Source organism: Oncorhynchus masou, chromosome 23, assembly GCF_036934945.1.
Source record: "Oncorhynchus masou masou isolate Uvic2021 chromosome 23, UVic_Omas_1.1, whole genome shotgun sequence".
Taxonomy (NCBI): Eukaryota; Metazoa; Chordata; class Actinopteri; order Salmoniformes; family Salmonidae; genus Oncorhynchus; species Oncorhynchus masou.
The window spans coordinates 43,088,988-43,097,536 of NC_088234.1; the positions used below are offsets into that span (position 1 = coordinate 43,088,988).

The 8,549-nt window shown below is 41.7% G+C and overlaps 1 protein-coding gene across 1 annotated transcript in view; it reads right to left on the reverse strand.

The window, feature by feature from the left end:
• Nucleotides 1–3,909, reverse strand: part of LOC135510872 (gamma-aminobutyric acid receptor subunit pi-like) — a 52,692-nt gene extending 48,783 nt beyond the window's left edge. Inside the window, exon 1 of the mRNA XM_064932170.1 lies at nucleotides 3,749–3,909. The gene's annotated coding sequence lies outside the window, so the exon portion shown is untranslated. The remainder of the gene's footprint in view (nucleotides 1–3,748) is intronic.
• Nucleotides 3,910–8,549: the final 4,640 nt, after the last annotated feature.

Consider the following 8,549-nt stretch of genomic DNA (forward strand, 5'->3'; position numbering starts at 1 on the left):
GTCACTCTCAGCCCAAGACTGATATGCAGTACCTCTTGGTGTAATGGTCAAAACATTGCTTTCTTCCATGGGAAACAGGTATTATAGTACCCACTACATCCCACACTGCTGTAGCACTTAGAGCTGAGCTGATTTTATAAATATGTTCCACCAGCACAGCTCGCCTCTCTTACAGGCACAGCAGGCCCTGAGGACTTTGTCTGAGCAGTCGGCTAAACACAGCGGTTCCCTCTCCTATGCAACACTCTGTTTCGTCTGCGAGTTCCGATGTTTTGATTTGGGCTCTAATTGACTTATCCTCCTCATCATTCCAGACGAGTTTCTGGCTCCCGTCGCCCTGCATCAGCATAGGGATGCTTGTGACCATGCTCCCGCTTCCTAAAACATTTTGGGGAATCTGCAGGCTTTGAGTGGATATTAATGTGGTTGGAAAGGAGCTTGCATTTTGAGATGGTGGTGCTGGTGGTGGCGGTACTGATGAAGAAGAAGAAGGTGATGATGATAATAATAATAATAATAATAATAATAATAATAATAATAATAATAATAATGATGGTAACAACGATCAAAGATTAAGAAAAAGAAGAAGACAATCAAATATTTTTGTTGAATAAAATATCACTCTAAAAATAGTTGATCTGAATGTACATCTGGACACTGTGACAGCTTGAGGGAGTGCTTGGCTATATCAGGACAATTTTTGGCATCAGACCTCATCCCAGATGACTGATGACAGTGCCACTGCAACATCCCAAGTCAGTCAGGGCAAAAAGGGCCACACGGATGGGACAGCCAGGTCAGCCCAAACCCAAACCCAAACCCAAATGTCCCTGGCCCTCACTCCCATGATGCACCTGGGCCAGAGAGTGGGTGGTTGGGAGTTGAGGCCCATCAATCTGAATCAGGAAGCAGGGATGAGCCACCTGGTGCTCTGTGCCACCCTCCAGGTCCCAGCTGCACCCATACCTCATCATCTCATAGCACTGCCTGTCTGCCAAACCACCAATTCTGCAGAGTAATGTTTGCACAGGGCATAGTCTCTACCCACACCTCAGACAGCATATAACGAGCACAGCAGGGAGGAAAAAGGGGAGATATTCACATAGAAAGGAGTTCCTTACCACTGTGCGTCATCCAATACATGTTTGTTGCCTTTGGATTACTTTTTTAAAATGTGTTAAATCTGCTATGTTGTCACTGGGTGGGAAGAGGAAATTACATTCTTGGCACTGGAGTTTTTAAGATAAGGAGCGGGCCTTCCCATCACCTCTCTGCACAACCCAGTTAATGTAAAATCACATTGACTTCAGCTCCCTACTTCCTCTTTTAATATCATGCATGACTGGGAGCTAAATCTGCTCTGCAACTGGTTTAAGCATACTGCGGTGAGATTTATTGAAACAAAAAAATTGAGCAAAAATAAATAAAAGTCACATTGTGTTTTTTTTTTACAGAGCTGCACCGGAACATAGGCAGTTGTCTTGGCTGTTACTCAAATCACACAAATGTACATATTTTTGGGAGAAAGGGACATTTCAAAACCTCCAGCCTCCATGAACAGGTCAAGTGTTTCTCTTTTCTTTCGAGATAAGATCAGACCTGACTCCTCATTTGTATACACTACTTGATTACATTAAACAACATCAAAGTACTCTAGAGCAGTTTGGTGCTTCAGAATTCTTGCCAACAGCTGACAGCTACCTTTAATCTGATAGGCTTCATAGCCTGAGGGTAGTAATAGGCTAAAGTGGAAATGACTACTGATGTGCATCTCTCCTTTCATGAACAGTTCGATACGCATCTAGCTAGATACATCGGGTCCTATATGGTGAGTTTCGGTTTAATTAGGGGAACGAATTGATACGATTCAGTTTGATTCGATACACTAACATTTTTTTTGCGTGAGCATATTAAGTTTCCATTTTAAATTAATATCTGCTGCTGGATCTGTCTGAGATTACTTCTCTAAGATGAGTGTGTGTGTCGATGTCAAGGTTGTGTGTTTGCACCTGAGCTGTGTCATGGCTAGAAGGGATTCATCTTTTGTCAAATTACTGTGAAAAATCGCATTTTAAAACCCTAACCATTATTTTGACAATAGCTGGTTCCCTTCCAGCCATTGACCCAGAGCTGAGCCATAGGGCAGGCTGAGCATCTACCACCCCACTATCAATGTATGCCCCCGGGGGGGCATAAATGAATGCCATCACACACAGCTTGCATAAATGATTGATGTACTTTATGAAATTACCTGTTATTTTAAAAATAACCAAATATAAATACTATGACTGTTTGTATCAAAAGTATGCTTTATTGCGAACCTGAACAATTCAACTAATAAAGCCTATGATTTGATATTGCAAAAGCCATATCCTAATCTGAATGCTGACGGTGTCGAGCAGATGTACGAATAGCCTAGAACAGAGATAGACCTACCTTGTTGGCGTGATTAGCTGTCTACCGCACTGTGCGACGTGCGCACGCACAGTTGTTATCAGACACACGCAGTTACATGCATACAAGTTCGGTGGGCTACTGAACAGCAGGACAAACCTACTGAACACATCAATTGTCACAACAGATAAGAATAATTTTCGGAATAAAACAATATGAGTAAAAAACATTAGGGAACCGGAGATTAGTCATGTTTGAATAGGTTTTCTGACCAATGCATGCTTCATTTGGATCGGTTTGGGCTCCAGTGGACAGATGAACCCGGACCGATGCGTTTCGGTGAATCGTTTACGTACCTTGAAATTACCCCATGATAAGAACAATCCATTAATTGTATGCACCAAATAAAGATTAGCCGGCATTACATAATAATGAATAAGCATATAAATCCTCCACTCCATCAGCACATAAACACTCAGTTCCACTAAAACGCGCACATCCACACATGGATGCAGATCTACATATATCACGAGGGGCTGTATGAAATGTGTTTATGACCTTCACCTGGTGTGAGCGCTGCCACTCCTTGTCACTTTGAAATCCCCGTTCCCAAAAATAATTCAAGTGCACAATAGGTGATGGCAATTTGTCGAAGTCTTGACCCCAACTAAAATGTTCTAATTAACCGCAATGGCAAAGTGAATATTGTACTCAGTAATAGTCAATCAAGCATTCAACATAAAGCATGTCTACCCATACAGTAAATTATAGTTTACCCCCACAGCATCCTTTCTTTTAAGTGGAACATTTACACACGACCTCCAATCTTTATGAGCGCAACAGTCACACAGCGTTGATATCCACAAAACTGAATGAATATGAAATGTTCACTCAATCCCTATAAAGCTGTTTTCACCCTATACACAAGATTATAATGACATTATTATAAAATAGGCTATTGTTCAGTGCTTCACTTGTATATGGCACAAATGTGATATTGGAGATATTTGTAAAAATAATAATAATAATAATAAAACATTAACCTACGAATGTTATTGTTTATTAGGCTACTTTTTATATTCAAAACATAAATTAGCAAACCATTTAAAAACAATTGAAAGTCTACGAAGCTTCAGCGTAACGTTACTGACTTGGCTGTAAACAAACCAATATGCTCAACAAACGAAACATGTTCCCTTGATTGAAGGTAGGTTTACTCAACCATATTCAAACATGTAAAACGTAAGTACAAACCCAATAATCATTCATTGTACATGCCAACATTCAAGGGTGGTTGTATCATATTTGCTAAACAGGCTACTACAAAGTTAAAAGCACGTAGGCACATTCTTACCTGTAGTGATTGGTGTCCGAGCGCATACCAAACATTTCAGCTTATACTAGCGATAAGAGTACGTGTCATCGAATTTTCCTTAGCTTTCAAATTAAAGTTGTAACCGGTAGCCACTTCAGTCGCCAACATCTGCCCGCGAAAACAACTGGTGCTCTGTCAGCGAATTCCCGTCGACAAGGAGAAGCCGCTTACGCACAATGAATCGCAAAGGTCCTACCTTCCAATCCTACCGCCGCTTTTGGGTCTCTAAAGACAATGCACGAGATGAATGTCACAACAATAACTTGGCCCATTCAGAACAAATGAATGTATTTCCACTATTTATATAATTCCCTTGATGAAAAAAACGATTAAAATTAAGACCACCATTGGATAATGTGATAGCTTTAGTTTGATTTATTTTTCATTGGGAAGCTACATTGACAGTGGCACAATCACCTCCCATTTAACACCGGGACAAAGTCGTTGTCGAACAAAGCATAGTAGCCTGTCAATTATTGAAGCCCAAAGGAGCCAATCGCAGAGGAAATGAATGTCATTTCTGGGATGACAACATCCAAGCATATGGAAGACATCCTATTCTTAAATTAGCCAACACTTTACATAACAGCCTGTAAAATGTGTTTATTCCATTACATGTAGTCCTATTTAAACTTTGAAACTCAACAAAGAAGTATGATTTGTGGCATATTCTCATAGTTATAATTGGACCTTTGACACAGCCCGTAATGTGCCTTTGCTGATTTATTGGTACTCTGAAGTAATGAAGTGAAAATAATCCTGCCAGTGCTAAGTTTAACAGTTCGCCTCACCACAGAGAAGTAGCTACACACATCGAGTGAGTCAGTGACATAGCTTTCACCTGGATTATCCTGGTCAGTCTATGATCCCTTATTGATGTCACTTGTTAAATCCACTTCAATCAGTGTAGATCAAGCCGAGGAGACAGGTTAAATAAGGATTTTAAGCCTTGAGGAAATTGAGACGTGGATTGTGTATGTTTGCCATTCGGAGGGTGAATGGACAAGACAAACTATTTCAGTGCCTTTGAACCGGGTATGGTAGTGGGTGCCAGGCACATTGGTTTGAATGTGTCAAGAACTGCAACTCTGCTGGGTTTTTCCACACTCAAAAGTTTCCGGTGTGTAGGGCTGTGGCAGTCATGAAATTTTGTCAGCCAGTGAATGTCAAGAAAATAACTGAAAATAAACAAGTTTAGCATCTCCTGGCTTCCATGCATAGTCTATAAACCACTGATGCAGACCTGTTAAAAAGTCTAATGAACCCATGATTCATTTTAGAAAGGTCTAAAGAAAAATGATATGAAGAAAATGTGGTCTATTTCTGAAAAACATAATAGTATTCTCTGAGTTGCCCTTATGTTAGGCCCTGATATGGCTATGACATATGGCTGTGGGCTACACTCAATCAATCACATTTATTTATAAAGTACTTTTTACATCAGCAGATGTCACAAAGTGTGATACAGAAACCCAGCCTAAGAACCCAAACATTAAGCAATGCAGATATAGAAGCACGGTGGCAAAGGAAAAACTCCCTTGAAAGGCCAGGAACGTAGGAAGAAACCTAGAGAGGAACCAGGCTCTGAGGGGTGGAAAGTCAACTTCTGGCTGTGTCCCGGGTGGAGATTATAAGAGTACATGGCCATTTAAGGCCAGATTATTCTTCAAGATGTTCTTCACAATGTTCATAGATGATCAGCAGGGTCAAATAATAATCACAATGGTTGTAGAGGGTGCAACAGGTCAGTACCTCAGGAGTAAATGTCAGTTGGCTTTTCATAGCCGAGCATTCAAAGGTCAAGACAGCAGGTGTGGTGGAGAGAGAGAGTCGAAACCGGCAGGTCTGGGACAAAGTAGCACGTCCGGTGAACAGGTCAGGGTACACTAGCCGAAGGCAAAACAGCTGAAACTGGAGCGGCAGCATGAGCAGGTGGACTGGGGACAGCCAGGAGTCATCAGGCCAGGGAGTCCTGAAGCATGATCCTAGGGCTCAGGTCCTCCGGGAGGGGAGGGAGAGAAAATTAGAGGGAGCATAATTAAATTCACACAGGACACCAGGATAATTACCCCAGATATAACAGACTGACCCCAGCCCCCGGCACATAGACTATTGCAGCATAGATCCTGGAGACTGAGATAGGGGTGGGTCGGGGACATTATGGCCCATCCGGCAATACCCTCGGACAATACCCCTATGGCCTCCACATGGCTCTTCGTGGGCATGGGCTATCTTTATCCCCCTCTGTGTTTTAGGAACCACCCACCTTCGTGTGATGTCAGTTTCTGAAACATAAACCAGTAGGTGTCATCTACAAGTGTGAGGTGCTTTTTGGTTGTGTACAGCGAACGCAAGTCGTGTTAACCTGCCAAAGCCAGTTCTGACACTGGGTGATTGACAGGATCCGACAGGAAAGCCGTCAAAGTGGCGAGGGACTCATCTTAGTGTTGCATTGCTACTGGGTCACCATTTGGGAATAAATGAGTTAGCAACACATTATGTTTGTTCAAAGACATTTCCTGCAGTGCTATACATGGCTACGCATTATCGCAGACACCATGGCACCATGCATCTCGAGCATCGAACACTGAAGGGATGCCGTGAATTGACCCAGATTTCGCCATGCTGTCGGCATGGTAGTTGCAGTGTTTGTCACAACCAGGTAAATTTGGAGTGTCCCTTTCTTCCAATACACCTGTATGTCGTGTTTGGTGATGAGGTCATCTCAAGCCAGAATGAGCTCTTTGTTTTTCACTTCTTTGCCACTTGATGTGGTCATGTGCTTGGCATATGCATATTGGGATAAGAAGGTGAGTCTGGCGTAGTCTGAGTCGGTGCAGATTACGAGTTATGACAAGTTGTGTTGCACTGCCGTTTGCAGTGTGATAAGCACGCCCGTCACATTTGCGAACTGGCTGGTCTTGTTGCCTAGCGAAATTGAAGTGTTTGCACGGAATGTCATTGTGCCATACAAATTACACACCAACTTGCAAGTGGTCTAGATGGTGGTAAATTGAAAATAAAGGAGAGCCGCACACTCTAGGAGCTCAGATGCAAAAATTTAATACCAACGTTTCGACAGCCAAGCTGTCTTCATCAGGGTATAATCACAAACACTGCGGGATGACTCGTTTATATAGTGTCAAAGACACAGGTGTCTGTAATCATGGCCAAGAGTGGCCTAATACCATTGGTTAATAATCAAATATTAAAATGTCATACAAAGAACAGCATACAAACAAATGGATAGCATACGATCATAGATTAATTTAACTACACAAGTTTACAAATAAATTACAATGGCAAAGTCACAATAATCACAAGAATGGCTTCAGATCGAAGTCTACGTTGAGACCAAAGGGCGCAAGGGTCTTTAAATTAAAGATCCAGGCAGCCTCTCGTTTTAACAATAAATTATCAAGGTCACCCCCTCTCCTAGGGAGGGTGACATGGTCGATGCCAATATAACGCAGAGAGGGAATCGAGTGGCCTGCCTCCAAGAAGTGGGCCGCAACTGGATAAGTAAAGTTTTTACACCTAATGTTGCTACGATGCTCTGAGATACGTACTTTTAATTCGCGCTTTGTTTTACCTACATAATTTTTACCACAAGGACATGTTATAAGATAAATAACTGCCTTAGTGGAGCACGTTATAACACCTTTTATTGGGATCGATTTCCCTGTTTGTGGGTGTTAGAAGGATCTACATTTATAAGTGCCATTGCATTGAGCACAGCCATTACATTTGTAATTTCCATCCAGTAGGGGCGCAAATAGACGTTGTTCAGGAATATCTTGGGGTGGTAAATCAGAGTTTACCAATTGGTCTCTGAGATTTCTGCCCCGCGAGAATACGACCAAGGGAAGGTCGGAAAACACATTACCGAGACTATCATCGGATTTTAGGATGTGCCAATGTCTGTGAACAATTCCCTTAATTTGTTCAGAGCACTTTGAATAGCGGGTAGTTAGAACGCAAGAATGCGTCTTTTGGCGAGACTGACCTTGAAAAAGGTCATGTCTCGTTTTGTTTTGAATTTCCTCAATGGCAATATTAACCTGATCATTCTTGTAGCCCCTCTCCTTGAACTTTCTTTGCGTCTCAGCCATATTTCTGTCGAAATCGGATTGTTTTTTGCAAATTCTTTTGATTCGACAGAATTGGCTGTAGGGCAAACTATTTTTCAAGGGAAGTGGGTGACAACTATCAGCCCTCAACAAACTGTTACGATCAGTAGGCTTCCTGTAAAGATCAGTGTATAGAACATTATCTTCACACAAGATCAGAAGATCAAGAAAACTGATTTGACGTCGATCAGATTGCATAGTAAATCTCAGATGCTCAGAACAGGAGTTAAGAAAAGCATGGAACGCCTGGAGCTGTTTTGCCTCACCCCTCCATAGAACAAAAATATCATCAATATACCGTTTCCAAATAATGATGTGAGTCAAGAAAACATTTTTGAGAGGATTGAAAATAGACTGTTTCTCCATGTAACCCACATACAAATTAGCATAATTAGGAGCCATAGGGGATCCCATAGCAGTACCTTTCATCTGAATAAAGAAATAACTTAGAAACATGAAATAGTTATACGTAAGTACTATTTCAGCCAATGTTACAATGCATGCACTGGAAGGTAGTTCATTAGGGTCACGTTGCAGAAGAAAATGTTCCATAGCTTCAATACCGCCCTCGTGTGGAATATTAGTGTATAATGACTCAACATCAAAAGTAACTAACAAGGTATTCTCAGGGAGAGGATCAAGAGATTCAA